Genomic DNA, 21,368 nt, shown 5'->3' with positions numbered 1-21,368 from the left:
CACTTGCAACTGGGATTCTGGAAACAGGGTTCAAATTTCCACGTTGCCATGGGCACTCACTAGGTGACTTTGGGCAAGTCAAACATTCTCATCTTCAGAGGAATACAAAGGCAAACCTCCTCTGAACAAATATTGCCAAGAATACTCCATGATGGATACATATCAGAGTCATCATATTGCAGAAACTTACTGAAGGCACACAGCAAGAAAATCCCATGATAAAGTCACTTTAGGACCACCTTAATGTAAAGGCAGACACAACACACACAGAGTAAATATGCATTAAGTTATTCTTTTCAAACTTAGTTTTTATCTCTTTGTTTGCTTCTTTTAACTAGAAGTACCTTTCCCTCTGTTTTATAAATTGACTTTTTTCCCCAAGGTTTTTTCAAAAATCTACAAGTCACGCAACAATATCTCATAGGACACATCCTCTGATGAACATGTTGGTGGCAATGCAAAGAAATTTGGCTGTGTGCTCTTTTGCATGTGACACTGAGGGGCATGGGTGTCAAACCCATTTTCATTGAGGGCCACATCAACCTTATGGTTGCCTTCAAAGGGCTGTTGAATCAATGGACAGAGAATCTGTGGATACAGAGGGCCAACTGTATTTTTTATACAGTGGTCAGTGCTCTTTAGTTCTTTTAAAATCCAATTTGGGTCCCCAGGAATTACTGAATTACAACTCCTATTACTTTTGATTGTCTGCCATGCGGACTGAGTATAATGGGAATTGCAGCCCAACAGACCTTGTGGTTTTGTTGTTGGGGAAAGATTAAAGAGCATTTTAAACTCAGACATAGTGATAATAATACTTTAAACCACTGAGCTGCTGAGCTTGTTGACTGAAAGGCCGCAGGTTCAAATCCGGGGAGTGGTGTGAGCATCTGCTGTCAACCCCAGCTTCTGCCAGTCTAGCAGTTTGAAAACATTGAAATGTGAGTAGATCAATATGTACCACACAGCGCTCCATGCAGTCATGCTGGCCACATGACCTTGGAAGTGTCTATGGACAACGCCGATTCTTCAGCTTAGAAATAGAAATGAGCACCACCCTCCAGAGTTGGACACAATTGGACTTAATGTCAGGGAAAAACCTTTACCTTTACCTATCCTGCCACCATCTCCCTGAAGGGACTCAGGGTGGCTCACAAAAGCACTCAACATTACAAACATGAAATACAACAAAATACATAAGCAACATAACACAATAAGAATAAAAACCACATAAGCAAGCCACTATTTTGACTAAACAGAACAAACTGCTGCCTTGCAAGTGTTCCTATATTACAACTGCCATCGGCTCTAGTCATGCCTAATGATGAGAAATATGGAGGCTGTAGTCCAGCATCTGGAGCCACATAAAATGACATGGCAGTCTGGATTTGGCCTGCATGACTTGAGTTTGATATATGCACCGAAGGGGATCTAGTTACTATGGAAGTTCTCTTTTTCTCTGTAGCCCTATAAATTTTTACTCCTCTTCTTGGATCTCATCACCTTGGGAGCATTTAATAGTTAACAGACCTTTTTTGGATGGCAGTATAAATTTACCTTGAAGGATTATTGTACTCCATGCATCTTGTGCGTGCTGGCATGTAGGGGCAAGGAATGCTCTTTCAACCCCTATTTCTGTTCACCTATTACCTAGCTTTTTAAAGGCGCATTTCTGATAATCAGGGAAGCATTGGCAAGGTGGGAGGCAGGCTGGCAAAGGTAACCTTGCTTTATGGTCTTGCACTAATAGTGTGTGGCAGAGCTTGTAATAAGAGATCTCAGACCCTCTGGTGAACAGCTTTGATTCAGTTGCTGAATCTACAAATGTTCGATTGCATGGTTTTTATGGAGCCAGATGCTCAAAATGGCATAAACCGATGGAGCTTTTCTGACTTCAGTAGCCCTTTCTCATAAATCTGAATGTTTATCGGGTATCGGGTATTTTGTTTCTGCTCTCTGACTAAACATTTTGGAAAAGCACCTGCCATGAAAAAGGCTTGTGATGCCTAATAACTACATCCCACAAATATTATTTTTGGGGGGCTACGAATACATGTCAAAGTATTTTCTTTTAAAATTCTTAGTTGTGGAAGGAAAATTTTTCCTGGCTTATTAGCATTGAGACCGGAGATAGGCCCAGTCTTTCATTTCCCAATTGAATCAACAATAGAGATTATAATAATGAGCAGAAACAGAGGCATAATTAATGCAGTGTAAACAAGGATTGCTGATGCAGAATAAAGATTCTGAAGAAACTACCACAAAATAACCTTGGATATCATTGACGATGAGCAAAATTGTCTGAGTTATTACTAAATTTCCCTTTTGGTTCTGCAGAGTGTCTTAGGAACTGCACAGCGTGGTAATTTTAGTTGTTAAACTTTTGTTTTGCAGAGTACGTTTTCCTGGAAGGGATCCTATTTCTGCTCATTTGAAGGTGCCTTGTTTTTTTATGCTCCTCACAAAGCTTCAGCCTTTCAAGTGTTCAGGTGTAACTAAGCCTCAGCTTGCTTATACGAGCTTTGTGAATTTTTATAAATTTGGCATATGCCTTTAGACTTGTGTAACTTCGATTCCCTCCACCCAGAACTCCCTGGTGTGTGGGGAAGATATCTGATATAATTTTTCCTATAAAATATCTTTTCTCCCCTGAACTCTCCTCAGGCAAATTCTTAGCAGATTTGGGGATGTAGGGGGGGAAACATTAATCTCCTTTACTTCTTCCTCTCCTATTTAGCAGAGCCTATATTGATTTTTTTTGAGGCAGGCCTTCTCAGCCTGGATATTTGTTTTTGCTTCAAACACTGTGTGGCTTTGAAACATACTTTGCATCTATCTTTTTAAAAATATAAGTTGGATTAGACCAGGGGTTGGATGTGGCCCTCCAGGTTGGATGTGGTCCTCCAAGGACTTTTACCTGGCCCTAAAGTCACCTTTAGAGTCACCTTCAGTATGAAACTACTTGATGGCCACAACAATAACAATCCTAATTGACCTTACTATCCCGTCAGCTAAAGCAGGCCCACATTTCCCATTGAAATACTGGTTTGGGTTAGTTAAAATTGTTCTTCACTTTAGATATGGTATTGTGCTTTCATGTCTTTTTTTCACTAGAAATGATATATGTGCAGTGTGCATAGGAATTGGTTCATGTTTCTTTCAAACTATAGTCCAGTTGGAAGCCGCTCTGAGACCCCTTCGAGAGGAGTTATAGATTACTACCAAAAGAAGAGCAAAATTATATTTAAAGGAACACTACCTGAAGAAGGACTTCATGAAACAAGGACAATTTACCCGGGATTACCTGTTGTGTTTATATCAGATATTAGCTGTCCTCTGCCATGCGTTCCTGTGGCCCAGTTTGTGTATATGTGCTTTTTGTGTGTGTATATATGTGTGTTTGCATATATATATATTAGGGCTGGGCAACCACGGAAAAATTTGTTTCTAAACTCGATTCGTTTTTTGGGGGTTTTTGCTTTCGATATTTAAAAGAATTCCGAAATTTTTCTTTAAAAAAGTTCGATATTTATGAAATTTTGTAAATTACAAAACAATTACGAAACGATTTCAAAACGAATACGAATCAATTCATTAATGGCGGACGCGACCGCGCAATACGCTAAAAAAACCTCCATATGGGACAGGGGGAACTTTTGAAGCTTCCCTGTCCCTCTGTTGTTGACTGTTGGTGTGATATTTATTATTTTTTTTCACTGATTAAACAAACAACAGCTATAAAACTTGCCCCAGACATGCGGAAATAATAACAAAACGATTTCGAAACGATTTCGAACTGAATACGAAACGAATACGAAGCAATTACGAAATGAATTGAAAAATTCATTTCGTTTTTTAGATGCTCCTGAAAGGTTCAAAACTGCTTCGTTATAAAAAAAAATAACGAATTTTTAACGAATTACAAAATTACGAAACGAAACCACCCAGCCCTAATATATATGTGTGTGTGTGTGTGTGTGTGTGTGTGAGTGTGTCTCTGTGTGTGGTTTTTTGCGTGTGTTGTAATGTGTTTTTTTGGCTTTTAAAATATATTCTGGTGTGTTTATCAGTGTTTTTATGAGTGATGGTCACTCATTGGCCTGATAGGTGTATTGTGTCCAAATTTGGTGTCAATTCGGCCAGTGGTTTCTGAGTTTTGTTAATCCCACAGGCTAACATTACATTTTTATTTATATATAGATTACAAACATTTTTCCTTTTAATATCTATGCATGCTGTACTTTATGTGTTCATTATATAGATGAGTCACTACCCGGTTGGGCCTTTAAGAGAGAGTTTCCCTAACTTTCTGACTAACACAGCTTAGAAATATACATGTCTATATAGATTCTTTATGACAAATATATATACTTATGCTTGAATGATAGAATGCATATTAATATTTCTGCTTAGACAGTATTATGATTATTTCTGCATAGACAATTAGGACCAACTTGAACCAAGAGTGGGGAATTTTAAAAGTGTTTTGATATTTTATTTCTACTTTACACCATTTACTTTGGATGTTGAGATAGAGCGGGGCAAAATACAGCAAATAAATAAATAAAAGTCTGAAACCTTAACTCTGTGGGACTGTGAACCGACCATCGGCTTAAAAAGTTTGGGAACCACTACATTAAAACATATGGCCCGGTTGTAAGGGTATCTCATTGTCCTGTCATTTTCTGTCCCTTAAGCACCCTGCTTTGCAGGGTTTTGTTTCTTGTTCCTCCAGACATGCAGAAAGGCATGTGGCTTTGTTCTCCTGGCTGCATTTTGAAGTATTATAGTTCTCTGCAATGTGCTGATTGTATACATCCCAACTGGTTTAGAGTAGAGCATTCAGGTTCACACATGACTCTCTGCCCTTGAGAAGCTCCCCAAGGAGGCAGTTAGAGAACACATTTCTGCTGCTGGAATGTGGATAAACACACCCTGATGGGAACAAGAGAAGCTTTTTTAAGGCAAGCAAAACAACAGTAGCAAGATACTCTGCATGAGAGCGTTCAAATGGTTCATTTTAGTGCTTCTGACCACGACTTTGCCTGAAAGATCTCTTGCAGATGGTTCATTTTGCAGTGGAGGTGGGTGGAAGGGAGATGGAGATAAACCTTTGGGATTTTCATTCTGTCTGTTTCAGCCTCAGTTCCCCTAGGTTCGGGTCTGACATTATTTTTTTTCAATTTATTCAAGTTGTAAGTAATTTTGGGGGGGGGGGGGAGACAAAAAGCAAAAGATGCAAGTCTTTCATGCTGGAGCTGTTGCTATTTTGTGTTGTTTTTGTCATTTTTATTTATTTCTGTGGAACTCCAGGCAGCTTAGAAAAGTTTACAAAAGACAGCTAAATATTCCCATTGCAACCTAAACATGAACTGCATAAACTCCTGCTAAGTCATCTGGACCAACTCAAGGAAGGCCTGTTCCCAACATTGGATGTGGTAGCACAGGCAGTAAAAGCCAATTCCAATATATTAAGTAGACATTGATTGCTCTGATTTTTTAAAATATGCATTTAGACACACAGATAATACCAACTCATCTGTTCATAGTCAGTCTATCTCCTTCTGTTTCTATTTATTAATTCATCTATTTCCTAAGATATAGTATTTATCATACTTTCTGGATTAGGTGCATGGAGATTGTGCTTCCCGGCATCAGATAAACAAGCAAATGGGTATTTATAAGCCTTTTATAAATACCAATTTTTAAAAAGGATACAGCAAATAGCATTTCATATGAGTGATTTTTCCTAGAGCTGAAATCACCCACAAATATTTAGAGGCTCCCAATCTGAAGAATGACTTCTGATTCTTTTCATTTTACCTTGGTAGATTAAAACAGATTTTGCCTGTATTGCTTCAAAGGACAGTGTCTGAGTTGTTGTAAATAGAGGCATCGTGTACTCTGCCTGCATAATTAATGCATCAGTGGCATTTCTCATAAGAGCAAATGGTCGTGCTATTATTTATTTCCTATAGCCTTTGCCTCAGATGAACTATTTGGCCTTGGAGTGAAAAGCAGAGAAGTACAGTAGAGAGAAGAATGACTGTTTACGCACACTCTCTCTTTATTTGTCTACACGTGGATTTCTAAACAGAAATGTTTCTTCTACAGTGTTACAGTAAACAGTATAGCCTCTACTGAAAAACACAAAGAAATCATAGAATTGGGGAATCATAGAGTTGGCAGAGACCCAATCCAACCCTCTACCAAGTAGCAGGAAAATTGCATTCAAAGCACCCCGACAGATGGCCATCCAGTCTCTGTTTAAAAGCCTCCAGGAAGGAGCATCCACCACACTCCACAGATTAAATACATACAGACAAATTTTAATTTAAGTGAATTCATGGAATGGGATAAGCTTGATACACTTTGATGTAACCTTGCAAATCCTCTCCACAACAAAGCCATACATGCTGTTAGGGAAGAAGTACACTTAATTCTGTCTGCTTACATTGGCAAACTTAAAAATAAATCTGATAGGGTCATATATTTTATGGTTTTCACTGGGACGTGCTCCAGAGAAGCTTTTGCTCATGACAAGAGGGGAGTAAAAAATTAAGTTGGACAAGTAGATTTCACTCATCAGATTTCTTTGCGTATGTTTTGGTTTCCAGAAAAAGAACTCAGCATAGACAGTTTGTGTCAGATTTTTCCAGATTAAGTTTACAGTTTGAATGCTGGACAAGGACTCTGGGAAAGTAGGACTTCAAATCCATACTTATACACCGAAAGCCATTGTATGGCCTTGGGAAATTCACACTAGCTCACCCTCAGAGAAAGGCAAATCTCTGTTAAATAAAGATTGCTAGGAAAACCTTATGGCAGGGTGCTATACATTAAGAGTCTAAATCTTACATTGACTGGGACAAAAATATCCCCAAAGCAAGGATTTAGTGAAGATATATGGGATTTTTTGATTCAGTGTATGGGGGGGGGGGGGGGGCTGTAAATGATAAAGTTGGCTGAAATCTGGAGACATTGTATACTATACCATTTAGGTGGCAGTTTCCAATATTCCAGGGCTCTGTATAAGTGATTCATGGACTGGCATTTGCTCTGCAATGATGGGTGAAGCTCTAATTTAACCTGAAGTTCTAAGTGTCCTGTTGAGATCTAGTGTTACCAGTTTCTTGCTTTAAGTTTATTTAATAGGGAAATAATCTGATATTTCAGTGATACCTTTTCTTGTCACAATGATACTATTTCCAGAATGTTTTCTGGAAGAAGAGTAGATTGCAAATTAAGTTTTAGTTGGGTCTCCAACCATGCTCTGAGATATTTGAGCATGTCTTGTGGACCCTCAAAAATGAGGTCCCACTCAGTCCTTTGAAGAGCATTGTGAGAGGTGGGAGTATAGGAGAAATGTGAAATGGTTGAAAAATGAGGGATTAAAATTCAATGTATTCAATTTTATTGGGAGACTGATGTATCAGTAGCTGTTGAGTCTGTCTACAGGTATTAGGTATTTGTAGCACACACCCCTTTCTCTGTGTTAACAAAACTGCTAGTGATTGAAACACTTGGATATGCCAGATCCTCAAAAACTAAGAAGATACATTACATCGAAGAGACTACAAATGTGCAGCTGTCCAAGGTACTCAAGTGCCTGGCCCTAAATATAAGAGGTAATGTCTCACCACTCTGATCATATACAATACAGGTTTATTTATTTCACATTCCTTAATAAAAAATGATAAGAAACATATTCAGTGGGATAATGTGCCCCCAACTGTGACCCCATTACATTGCTGTAGTGCCAGCCCAGATATTGTGTATCATCATGTGTTGCTTTTATACCCAACAATTTTCATATTGAAGTGAAATTTACAGAGTTCCTGCATTTGAAACTTTTGAATACAATAGGAGAATATACCCACAAGTTCATATACATATGAACTCTTATTTCCCAGACAGTATTAACCAAATAGTATATACTTATACAGCTTGAGTAGCCCTTATCCCAAATGCTAGGAAGCAGGAGTGTTTTGGGTTTGGGATTCTTTTCCCAGATTTTGGAATGCTTCTATTTGCATATATGTACATAATAAGATATGTTGGAGATGGAACCCAAGTCTAAACATGATGTTCATTTATATTTCATAAACACCTTCTATACATCGCCTAAAGGTTATGTTGTACAATATTTTAAAATAATTTTGTACATGAAACAAAGTGTTTTTACACTGAACCATCAGAAAGCAATGGTGTCACTATCTCAGCCACTTAACTGGACAATTTTGGATTTTAAAATGCCTGATAAATGCTCAACTTGAATATTCTTCTGATACGAGATAATTGTTCCTCTCCAAGGCATTCTGGAAGAGTGGGTCTGGTTGACTTCTGAGATTTGGGGGCTTTAAGGCATTCTATATATTTGGGGTTTGGGTGAGTAATGGATGTATCTGGACTTCATCTGAAGAAACTCTTCATTTCAAAATTGTGACCATGCACTAAGACATGGGACTGGGTGTTGGGTAAGGCCTTACTAAAGCAGTCCTCCTAATTCTGCTTGTTCATAGTGCCCTCTGTTGTAATCATGGTATAGCTTGTGTAAGAAAGTTTGAGAAAATTCCTCATGCTTTTAATGTCCCATCTGTTGTATATACTGTAAACACATTTGCCATCAAAAGTGTGAAAATGTTCTGATTTTTGTGTGTGAAATGCACATGGTTCTGAAGATATAGTTCCTGACATCAACTGCATTTGGCTGATGTAAAATAGTGAATGCTTTAATTCTGAGTGAATTCAAGTCCTCCCTAACAATTACAGGTTAAGTGTAGGTCACTTGCATTTTCACTGCATAATGTGCATGTATGTGTAGCCCAGCTATAACAACAGTCATGAATTTTATACATCAGTTTTGGTCAAATGTGCCAAAAACTGGGGGTGGGAATCTGAAATGGAAAGTCACATTTGAATTTGGATAATAATAATAATAATAATAACAACAATAATAATAATTATTATTATTAAACTTTATTTGTACCCCGCTAGCATCTCCCTTTATTACACTTTATTTATATTCTGCCCTTCTACCCATGGGGACTCAGAGTGGATCACAGTCTGAGTCCCTCAAGAGAGGTGAGAAGGCCAGTATACAAAACTTTTAAATAAAGAAAGAAATAAATAAACAGATAACAGGCAAACATTCAGTGCCTTGTTAGTCCAATACAATGAGACACATACAAGCAAAGGCAAAGGCTTCATCTTTCATTTCTGGCTTTGGAAGCAGTGCTTATCTCTGGCTCTGGGGAAGGTGCTGTTCTCAATTTCCAAGTCAAGCAGCCAGCGTTGTCACCTCCTGGTTGTGTGACTGGCATGACTGCTTGGAGCAACTTATGCCTTTCCTGCTGAAGCGGTACCTATTGATCTACTCATATTTGCATGTTTTCAAACTACTAAGTTGGTAGGAGGTAGGGCTAACAGCGGGAGCTCACCCCATCCCACGGATTTGAACTGCTAACCTTCAGGTCAGCAGTTCAGCAGCACAAGGGTTTAACCCATTGCGCCAAATGTCAAACTTGTATTTTGTGTGTGTATGTATGTGTGTTTATATACATGCATACAACTTATTAACAAGTAAATTATCACTTCTGGATCCTTTCCCCAGAATGTGGGGTTTCATGGGGCTTATACCCCGCCCTGTCTTAACTTTAACATGGTCATAACCTATTTCTTCTTCCTCATTGAATTTGACCCTTCTGCTATTCCTTAAAATTAGTGATAATATAAATATTCTACTGTCCATTAGCTCTTGTTGCAATTCCAGTTTGTTGATAAACACAAGGTTGATGTGGAGGACAAATGGAAATTGAAAAATAAATTGTTTTCAGGCTCAGAGAACTAAGCAGTAAGGAATGTGGAATGGAGGGAAAAGTGGGTCTCTCCCTTTAATTTCCCCGATGGTTCAAAAGCTCCTCTGTCTCAACTGAGAACAAACTGTGAGCCATAATAAAATGGCATCAAGTGCAATAGACACACCACACTTGGGACATAATTACTGGACTTTGATGTTATAAAGGGCAGGGATTTCCTGTTGTGTTCCATTTGAATGGTGCTGCTGCAAAAACAATTGAAACCCAGGCTAAATGAGAGCAGAGGATGCCATTAAAACACAAGCGACTGCCACTGAGAAAATAGAAGGCGACCTAGTAAAAAATTTAATTATACAATGGGGCGAATGAGGCTTTTCTCTGTGAATGTATTTTGCCAGCCTCTTTTCTTGACGGATGTGACAAAAGAAATAGATTTTCTTTTTACAGGGGTGCAAAGAAGTGAGTCAACTTTGTGTAAATATGGATATGTTAACATGTTTTTAACTGTCTTGTATGCTAAGCCTTTGGTTTATGATTTTAGAAGGTTTGGCATCAAACATTTTAAGTGTTTCTACAAGAATATCCTCTAACTTTAAGCAAGTGAAAAGAGATAACTCTGGATGGATGGATGGATGGATGGATGGAAGGAAGATGTTGTCAGTGCATTAATAAACAAAATATGTGTCTACCTTTGGGGCAAAGGACAATATGTTGACTTTCTCCACAATCCCCATGTGTGAAAAAGAGGCGAAAATGCATGCAGTCCCATCCTTTCAGCTTCATTTCTGACTAAGGCTCATCCAGCATTTATTTTCACTTCATTTCACGCTCCATAATTATAGCACTGTGATTCCACTTCCATGGCTTTCACCTTATGGCATGCTGGGGATTGTAGTTCGAGCAGATGCACTAAAGAAGTCCCTTATTGAGGATTCTAACTACTGCAGGAAACTACAAATCCCAGGATTCTATAGGATTATGCCATGGCAGTTTAAGCGGAATCATGGTGGTATAGTTGCGTACCGTAGTTTGAAAGCACTGAGTGTAATGTAGAAAGTTTCCTGCAGAAAGCCTGACCTACAGTTTATGACAGGGGTCCTCAAATGTTTTAAACAGAGGGCCAGGTCGCAGACCCTCAAACTGTTGGAGGGCCGGATTATAATTTGAAAAAAAAATAACATAAATGAATTTCTCTGCACACTGCACAAATCTTATTTGTAGTTCAAAAACCACTTAAAAACAATACAATAATTAAAATGAAGAACAATTTTAACAAATATAAACTTCTTAGTATTTCAGTGGGAAATGTGGGCCTGGTTTTGGCTGATGAGATAGGATTGTTGTTGTTGTTGTGGTGGTGGTGGTGGTGTGCTTTCAAGTTGTTTCAGACTTAGGTTGACCCTGAGCGAGGGCCGGATAAATGACCTTCGAGGGCCGCATCCGGCCCCCAGGCCATTGTTTGAGGACCCCTGGTTTATGATATGATTGATTCCAACCGTTAGATCTCCTATACTGTGTTGATATTCCTGATTCGTGGCACTTTAAATTTCATGCAGTAAATGTGTTTGTAATATATATGCCACATTGGACTTTATGCAGCATAAGTAAGTTGCTCATTTTCTCTGACAGAAAGTGTTCCAGATATGCATAACATGACTGTAATGTGACATAATGAAAAAGGACAAAACCACAAACAATATATTCTCATTTATATTTTCCCACTCAGTTCAAGTACATAGGTGTGGTTAAAACAACATAAACCTATTAATATGAGTATATATGCATAAACAGTTGGGTTCACTGGAACTGTGCAGCCTAAATTTTATTATTACATATTTGCTTTAGAGATTTTGCTTCTGGTAATTCTGTTTCCTACTATGTAACTGTGTCATTATATTTGGAGAATACCCCTCATTTGATAAAAAAGAAATCAAATTAGCTCCCACTGTGTTGTTTATTTATTCCCAAGTCCTGTTTTCCAGACAACTTGAATCTATTTGAGGAATATTTTCCCATTGGGATTGAGCTCTAGGGTGCAAAGAATGAATGTTGAGTTCAATCAGTTCCTTTTTGCTTCCCATACCTTCCTAGCCAGCCACCCCATCCTCTCCCTGCTCTCACTTTTAATTTTCCAGTCACCCCACTATAGGAGTATATTTGTTTGTATAAGACATATGCTTTTTATAGGCATTTTTGTACTCTTTTTAATTGGTTCCTTACTCTCCAGACTTTGGGGAATTGTATTTTATACCCCTAACCTCAAGAACTAGAATATAACTTCTCCTTCTCTCTCTTTTTTTTTTTTTAAAAAAAGAAGCTAAGATTTGTTTATAATTGCCTGTCTTCGAGCACAGAGCATTAATAAAAACATCAAAATTCCACAATAGAGGTAATAATATTGCAAGCTCTGATTCCTAGGGCCTTTTATTATGCTCCTGTGTGTTCCTGTGGTCTCTCTTGTCTTACAACCTCATCATGCAAGTCTAGATTTGGCAGCAAATGCCAATCTAGTCCCAGCCACCCAAGAAGCTGGTGGGGTCCCATCAAATGACATCATGCCAACTCCGTGGGTGCAGAGGAGCAGAACCGGAATGCTGCCACTGCAGCAGTAACATGGGAGGTTTCCAATGTTGCCCAACCTATGGGGGGAGCTGTGCGCACCATGCATACTCCTTGTTTTCCCCATGTGATTGCCCTCCCTGTGAGACCCGCAATGCAAAAGTTGCGAGATTCACCACGTCTCTTGAAAAAGCAGACCGCCACCTCCTTCTGCCGCCAGCTCTCTGATGAGGTGGTTACTCTTACAGATATTGAAAGCAATTTTCCTACTGCTTCTCAAAAGATTTCATCAAAGTTTGCCACCTGAGATTTTTACATAATTGACACAATGATTATATAAAGCACATGGCTGTGGGATTGTCATTAAAAGACCCTGACAGGCATCCTACATATGGAGACACCAAGGAGAGTTTTGTTATGTAGTGGAACATACCAGAGTGTAGGACATCTTTTAAAATATATATTATATTATGATACACACACACACACACACACACACACACACACACACACGAGACCATGTACCTATATTTACTCCAATCTAATGTGCCATCGAATTTAATGCACACCTCAATTTTCAAAGCCCTGAAAACAAAAATTGCTGGTGAATGTACAGTGGAAGAAAGTGCACTCTTTTGTAATTTGGCCAAAAAAGGTGTGAATTACAATGGCCGCCTGCTTAGAATTACTTCTTTAAAAACAAAAGTGTTAGAACACCAAAGCTTTCAGCAATGTGAAAAGAAACCTGGGGTGCATCTATGCTGTAGAATGAATCCACTAACTGCCTTGGCTCAATGCTATGGGGTCATGCAGACTGCCAAATAATACAGATTCCTCACCAAACTATAAATCCCAGGATTGCATAGCACTAAGCCATGGCAATTAAATTGAAGATGACGTCCCTCAAATAGGGGCTGCAGGTGCTCCTGAAGCAGCTTCCCCTTTTGCTTTGGCACTAAAATTCCCATATTCCACAGATCTAATGTGCATCCAACTTTTGAGAAGGTATTTTCGAGAAAAAAAGAGAGCATTAGAATCGAATAAATATGGTATATGAGACCATAATACACATTATATGGATAGAGGACAAAGATTTGGACAGAAACTATCCCAAAGATCCACACACCTCCTGCGAATGTAGCATTTCGCTTCCATGGGAATACATTGCTGTCAAATTGGCCACAACTGTGATCAGAAATGAAGTTATATCACTTCAGTTGCACTAAAAAATGGAGCCCCCAGTGGCGCAGTGGGTTAAACCTCTGTGCCGGCAGGACTGAAGACCGACAGGTCGCAGGTTCGAATCCGGGGAGAGGCGGATGAGCTCCCTCTATCAGCTCTAGCTCCTCAAGCAGGGACATGAGAGAAGCCTCCCACAAGGATGATAAAACATCAAATCATCCGGGCGTCCCCTGGGCAACGTCCTTTCAGACGGCCAATTCTCTCACACCAGAAGCGACTTGCAGTTTATCAGGTCACTCCTGACACGACAAAAACAAAAAAAAAGGTTGCACTAAAATATACAGATGCAGCCTGTTAGGCTGGAATTGGGTTTGAGGCAGTTAGCTCCAGCCTCCTTTGCAGTTGCTCCTCGCCCCTGTATTAAGTGTAGAGCCATGGCGATTTTAAGAGGACAGTGAAAATGTAGTATGCCATTGTGTCCATATATCAGGCTTGTATGCTTAGCATAAAACTACAGCAAACCCTAGCTCTTTGATAAATGTACATTTAAGATGAATCCAGTGTTACTGTAGTCTTCTGGATACAAGAGATTTATCTGGAATCGGTCTTTCTTTTCTTCCAGAACTTACAGGATTCAATAAGAGATATGTAAAAGTGCTTTCTGAGTGGCCTATTTTCAATATATATTTGAGTCATCCTGTGAAATGCACCAGAAACAAAAGCCAGATGTATGGTCTGAGGATTGCCTTTTCTCATGAGTTATTCATGTTGATCATGTTTTCAAAGAGACTACTGTGTTAGTTCATTGTACTAGAAAAGGGAAAAGAGAGGAGAGAGAGAAAGGAACTTAGCATGACTTGTAGGACTAACTGGTTTATTTTACTGTGAACTTTTGTGGATTTCAGTCCATGAAAATGGAAATTCATTGAAACTATATATCTTTTAATCTAAAATGGTGAACTTCACTGTTTACAATTTTAGATTAAAAGGTATATAGTTTCAATGAATTTCCATTTTCATTTTCATGGACTGAAATTCACAAAAGTTCACAGTAAAATAAACCAGTTAGTCCTATTAGCTTTCTTCACTGAAAGCTAATAGGAAGAAAATAAACTCATTTGAAACATGGCACTGGTGAGGGGTTCTTCAGATATAATGCACTATATGGGTCCTAAAGCAAAGAAGTGATGAATTTCCATAGCAAACAAGATGATTAAACTGACTTTTGTACATTGAACATATGAGAAAACATGACTCACTAGAAAAGACAATAATCTTAGTGAAATGAAGGGCAGTATTAGATGGATGGGCTCCGTCAAGAAAGCCATGGCTGTGAGCGTTCAAGGTCTGATCAGAGTGACGATCGGGAGACTTTGAGATATCCAGTTGATAGAATTGCCATTAGTTGAAATTGATTTGATGGCAATTAACAGCAGCAAAATCTGGATGGTGCTTGCAGCTCCCCCTTCCCCCATTTGATGTTATTATGTTCATTGTGAACCATTGTCATAATTCCTTTAAAAAGTAATCTGATATGGTTGAATGCCAGTGTGATTGCAGTCAAAATCATCATGCTGAGAAAAAAGGTGGTAAATTGAATCTCTGGGTTTGCAAAAATGCAAGAAAGACTTTAATCCTCTCTAATCACTATGTAACAAAATTTGAAAAAAATATCTGTTCCCAGTTTGAAAATGTTATTCCTGTTTAAAAGTGGTACAGTAGAGTCTTGCTTATCCAACATAAACGGGCCGGCAGAACGTTGGATAAGCAAAACGTTGGATAATAAGAAGGGATTAAGGAAAAGCCAATTAAACGTCAAATTATGTTATGATTTTACAAAGTAAGCACCAAAACATAATGTTTTACAACAAATCGACAGAAAAAGCAGTTCAATACACAATAACATTATGTAGTAATTACTGTATTTACAAATTTAGCACTAAAATATCGCAATGTATTGAAACAGCTGTGGATCCAGGCAGGAGGCAGACTGCGTTGGAAAATACAGAACGTTGGATGAGTGAAGGTTGGATAAGCGAGACTTTACTTCCTTTGAAAGTAGTTGTTATACTCCAGAAACTTCGTTTTTCTGGCTGCCACAAATTAGGTTGAATTGATTGAGACTTTTATGAGATATTCATTGAAATACTATAGCAAAATGTGCTGCAGGATGTCATGCAGAAACAAAGGTTTTGTAGTTTAATAAACTTTCCCCATGTTTTTATGATAGAAGCAATTTCGAATGAAATTTATAACCCAGGAACTAAAATTGTGTTATGTAGTGTAATCAGTCCTTGAGGGTTTATGTATGTTGAGTACATACAGAGTGTTGGTTCGGAGTGGGATAATAAAAAGTGAAAATGGAAGGTGATTACAAATTGGCTTTGAGATCTGAAGAGCTTATCTTGGTGGAAGACATGATTGGGTCATCTGCAATTAGGTGCAGATATGTGGGTATGTTCCTTCCAGTTGCCTGTTCACTTACTGCAACCCCATAAATGTTACAGGGTTGTCTTAAACAAGACTACTCAGAGGTGCTTTTGCCAGTTCCATCCTCTGAAATATTGTCCATTGCACCTGATATTGCGGTCTCCTATCCAAGTACTGACCCTACTTCACTTTCAAGATGAGACAGGATCTGGTACTTTTGGGGGATTTGGCCCCTTCAGGTAATGATACATTTGTATTTCATCACATAATAGTCTTCATCACATAATAGTTGCACCACTCTTTCGGGGAAGACTAAATTGATATTGTACTCTTCTCCACATAAGTTACACTCTGAGTTCACTCATCTGGGGGAATGAATTAAGAGTGTGACTGTCCTTTTGGTGCTGTGGGACTTGACTCAGCAGGGAGCCCCATCAAGACCCGCAGCATCAAAGAAAAAGGGGCAGGCGGGGGAGGGGGGAGTGCATTTACCTACCCACCCTCATCTCCCCTCCACAGTTTGCTTCACCCACCCACTCAGCTTCGACTTAAGAGAAACTATTACACAGTGAAAAAGCCTCCAAATTGGATTTTTCACCACGTAATCATCACCATCACATAATAGTCGCACCCCGCTTTTTAGACAGAAAAAAGGGGGAAGTGCCACTATTATGCAATGAAATGTGGTGTATTGTTGCAGACATCATCTTTTTCTTGCAATAGCATGATTGATCCATTGAAGTACACTTAAAAGGTGTTGATATATAAAAGGTTTGACACCTGGTTGAAGATGTCTCTGTACACAAAAATATGCCTATGCAACTTTATAGGAAAGGGCCCAGGAACTCCCCCAGCTGCAGTTTCTAGACTTAAACATGAGTACATACAATAATAGCTGCACCTAGTAGTGAATTTTCTAAATTGGCAGAGGCTTGCGTTTTTATATCCTGTGACCTTTCTTCCAAATTTGGGATTCTGTCACTCCTTCTCCTCTTTCCTTTTAAGGCGCTCAGATTCAAACCCCAGCAAAGTGTAAATTGTGTGACTGTTATAATGCACATTCCAGAAATACAGATCTAAGCTTTCCATTTGTTGTTCCTAAACTTGGAAATTCAGGTGTCTATTTCTCATTCCATTTGAAGGGGCCAAATTCCTCCTCAGACTCTGTCCACCACTTCAGGCAGTAACTCTGGCAATTAATAGTATGTACCAGTTTCCCTTTATCTTGTAGCTATTATCTCGTAGCATTTATCTTTAGTTGTCTTTTGCTTGGTATTAGTCATGATAGTACAGTCTGAGTCTTCCTTAGCTTATGCTGAGCCATACTCTTATGTGAAACTGGTATTTTGCTAGGTTGCTTTGGTTCGTTTACTCTTCTACTTGGTAGTGACGTAAAGAACTGATATCATCTAGATTAAGGGTGCATCTAGTCTGTAGAATTAATGCTGTGTAACACCAATTTAATTGCCATTGCTCAATTATTTGGAATCATAGTAGTTGTAGTATTATGTGGCCTTCTCTATCAAAAGTGTTGGTGCCTCACCAAACTACAAATGCCAGAACTCCAGAGCACTGAGCCATAGCAGTTAAAGTGGTGCTAGGTTTTCCCTTGACATTAAGTCTACTCATGTCCAACTCTAAGGGGTGGTGCTCATCTCCATTTCTAAGCCGAAGAGCCGGCGTTGTCCATAGATGCCACCTAGGTCATATGATTGGCATGACTGCATGGAGCACTGTTATCTTCCCACCAAAGTGGTACTTCTTGATCTACTCTTTTTTGCATGTTTTTGAACTGCTAGGCTGGCAGAAGCTGGGGCTAACAATGGAAGCTCATCCGTTGTGCAGATTTGGACAGCTGACCTTCTGGTCAGCAAGTTCTGTAGCTTAGCAGTTTAACCCGCTATGCCACTGTGGCCCCACTTTTTTGTTGCCTCCTAAAATTTTACATCTTGCATGTTTTCGAACTGCTAGGCTGGCAGAAGCTGGGGCTAACAATGGGAGCTCACCCCGTCTGTGGATTTGAATCACTGATCTTCAGATCAGCAAGTTCTTCAGCTTAGCAGTTTAACCCGCTGCGCCACCACAGCCCCGTGAAGTGATGTTAAACTGCATTAATTCTACAGTGTAGGCACACCCTAAAAATCCACTAGAAATTAGGCCATTTTAATAATGTGAGGCACTCAAATACAAAGCTCATAATACAAAAGCCCCTCTTTAAAAAATAACTCTGATTTGGTTTCTCAAGATTTCAACTTAAAACCAGGAGTGCAATGGATAAACAAGTTTCCAAGTATCTTATTTAGGAAGAGTGGGCCATTAGTCAATGTTTCCTTCCAGTGGTTTATAAGGAAGGGGGTTCCAGTGCATTTGTTCTACGTATAACACAGTCTCAGTAGCCAGATCCTTGTTTCACTGGTGATGCCAAAGTGAGAGGAAGAAAAGTTATATAAGGTATTTATCATGCTGTCTTTTCCAGAGAAGCAAACTGGCACGTGAAGGAAGCCTGCCCATAATGCATGAAAAAGCATCAACCTGTTGCATAGGAAACAGCAGGCGGGGCATGAATTTGGGTTCAGAGGAGGACAATAGTATTGTAATTCTCTGATGGTTTGTTTTGCAAATGTTTTATCCTTCGCACTTCCCTAAAGACACAGGCAAAGGAAAGGGCAGAAAGGGCAGTATTGGGAAAATCTGCATAGAAGGAATTTGCATGTTTGGCTGCATATATTTGATGTATGGCTTTGAAGAAACCACAGACACATGGTGCGTCATCTCTAATGTTCTAACACTGCCAACTCACAATTGATTCTTGCTTTATCCCATGGGGCATACTCAGTCGTAGGTGGGTGCTCGATCACCGCCAGTTCTGTAATTTTTCTCGAATTTGGAAAGATCCAAGACAGCGCCGACTTTGAAACTATGGCACTCAAAATGGTGCAAGCTGATTAGCATTCTGGTTGCTGCAGTGTTTTCTGAAGATATATAACCTTTTAAAAACCGAATGAACGACTATCATCTGAATTCTGACAGTTGCCCTCAGCCATCGGAGGTGATTTGAGAGCCACATGTAGTGTTCAGCCGCTGTGTCACTCACCCCTGCAGTTTAGATTGAAGCCTTGTCAAACTGGGCTTTTTTGTAGTTGTTTTGGAAGACCGAACCTTTTTCCCCATATTGCTTTTTGTCAATATTTCGGGCATTCCCTCCCCACCGCACTGACACTTCCCATTTTTGTTTTTTAAGGGCTGATGGGGGGATTTGATGAGGTGGTTTTGTATTTCAGAGGCAGAAGGCAAGGCTTGACCAGCTGGTATCTTGACTGACACAGGTGCAAGGACCGCAGGGGGTGGGATCCAAGAATAATTACAGGTTTCTGAAGCATCAGGCCTTGCCCGAAAGGGGCTTACGGAGAAACTCTGCTTTATGGGAAATTAATGACAGGGCTGAAAGACTGTCAGGACAACTATGGCCATCATAAGAGGAGTAGTGCCTTAAAGGGACAACTCCCCCTTGTCCGCTCTGCAGGAAGTTAGAAGGCTGAACACAGCATTTTAATGTTCAGGCAATGGAGATTGCATGTGACTGGCACTAGCTCTTTCTCTGCATCTGTCTCTTTTTTGTTTATAACATATAGATCATGTGCTATATATTTTTGGAGTAAGCCTCATGTTTCCTACTCTGGGGGCTACATAAAAAGAAGGTGAATGTTTCATTATGAGGAAGAGGATTTGTGAGTTTGGACTCTGCTTCTTAGGTATCCTCTGGCTATTTTGGTGATAACAAACTTGGTCGTCTTGCTGCATTTCCTTAGCAATCTGCATTGGTTCCAGTTTCAAAAATAGCTAAAAAGCTGACTAGTGTAAATGGATGGGCTATGAGGCTTTAAAGAGCCTGCCTGCTTAGCTGGCCTTGCATTTCACATCTTTCTCTGGCCAGGAATTCATTTCACAACCCCATAAAGCATAACGTTTTCCTAAAATGGAAGTCAGGCAGCTTTAAGCACTTTTTTACCCATGTCAGGAATGACTTGAGAAACTGCAAGTCACTTCTGGTGTGAGAGAATTGGCTGTCTGCAACGATATTGGCCAGGGGATGCCGGGATGTTTTACTATCCTTGTGGGATGCTTCTCTCATGTCCCCGCATGGGAAGCTGGAGCTGACAGATGGGAGCTCACCCCACTCCCTGGATTCAAACCACTGACCTTTCGGTCAAGTAGTCCTCCTGGCACAATGGGCTCCGGCTTTAAGCACTGATGCCCAGGCATCTTTTAGATGAACTAAATGTGAATACAGTCTAACTAGCCAAACCTGGCAGTTCTGCTGACTCTTTACTTCTGCAGTCATGCTTCAGTCAGGGGTGCTTTGAATGTGATTTTCCTGCTTCTTGGCAGGGGGTTGGACTGGATGGCCCACAAGGTCTCTTCCAGCTCTATGATTCTGTGTGATTTGACTAGCAGTATCTCAGTCCCAGCAAAATTGGAATTAAAATGCCCTGCTTATGTACTATATAGGCATATGTATGTGCAGTTAGGAGCCCCCGGTGGTGCAGTGGGTTAAAGCACTGAGCTGCTGAACTTGTTGACCGAAAGGTCGCAGGTTCAAATCCGGGGAGTGGCATGAGCACTCACTGTCAGCCCCAGCTTCTGCCAACCTATCAGTTCGAAAACATGCAAATGTGAGTAGATCAATAGGTAACGATGCTCCTTGCAGTCATGCCGGCCACATGACTTTGGAGGTGTCTACGGACAACGCCGGCTCTTTGGCTTAGAAATGGAGATGAATACCACCCCCCAGAGTCAGACACGACTGGACTTAATGTCAGGGGAAAACCTTTACCTATGTGCAGTTATGAAGATTTATTTATTTACTTTATTTCTATACTGCTTTTCTCAGCCCTCAGGCGACTCAAAGCGGACGCAAAGATAGGCCAGTAAGGGTCTATGGGGTGTGAGGCAGCAGTGTGGGGTTTTAATTTTCATTTGGACACAGTACCACAGTCTTTTGGGTTATTCCAGTGATGTAGAAGCCCCCACCCACCCCTGAGCCTACAAATGTCTTATGGGGAAAGCCATTTTGGATAGGAAAATCATGAGAGGAAAGGATTAAATAGACCATCTTTACTCCATCTTAAATGTGTCTGGACTTTTTTTTTTTTTGGTGCTGTGTCTTCTATTTTAAAAGCTGAGTGCCATACAGTTATGGGTCAGAGTTTTGTCTTGACTTCTGTCTCAGCCTGACTGTAAATGGCTTTCCCTACAGGCCTAAGAAATACAATTCTTGACTTCTGCAGTCATGCTTCAGTTTCCAGATGGATGTTGTACTGGTCTGCAAAAGGAAGGCTGGAAAGAATATGTTTATTTATTTGTTTGTTTAACATATTT

At 39.8% G+C, this 21,368-nt stretch overlaps 1 protein-coding gene across 1 annotated transcript in view; it reads left to right on the top strand.

Moving 5' to 3' along the window:
• KLF7 (KLF transcription factor 7) overlaps positions 1–21,368 on the top strand; it is a 92,321-nt gene that overhangs the window by 28,740 nt on the left and 42,213 nt on the right. The window lies entirely within an intron of this gene.

Source organism: Anolis sagrei, chromosome 1 (genome assembly GCF_037176765.1).
Source record: "Anolis sagrei isolate rAnoSag1 chromosome 1, rAnoSag1.mat, whole genome shotgun sequence".
Taxonomy (NCBI): Eukaryota; Metazoa; Chordata; class Lepidosauria; order Squamata; family Dactyloidae; genus Anolis; species Anolis sagrei.
Note: the sequence above shows the minus strand (reverse complement) of the source record. Positions and strands in the feature narration are given on the sequence as shown.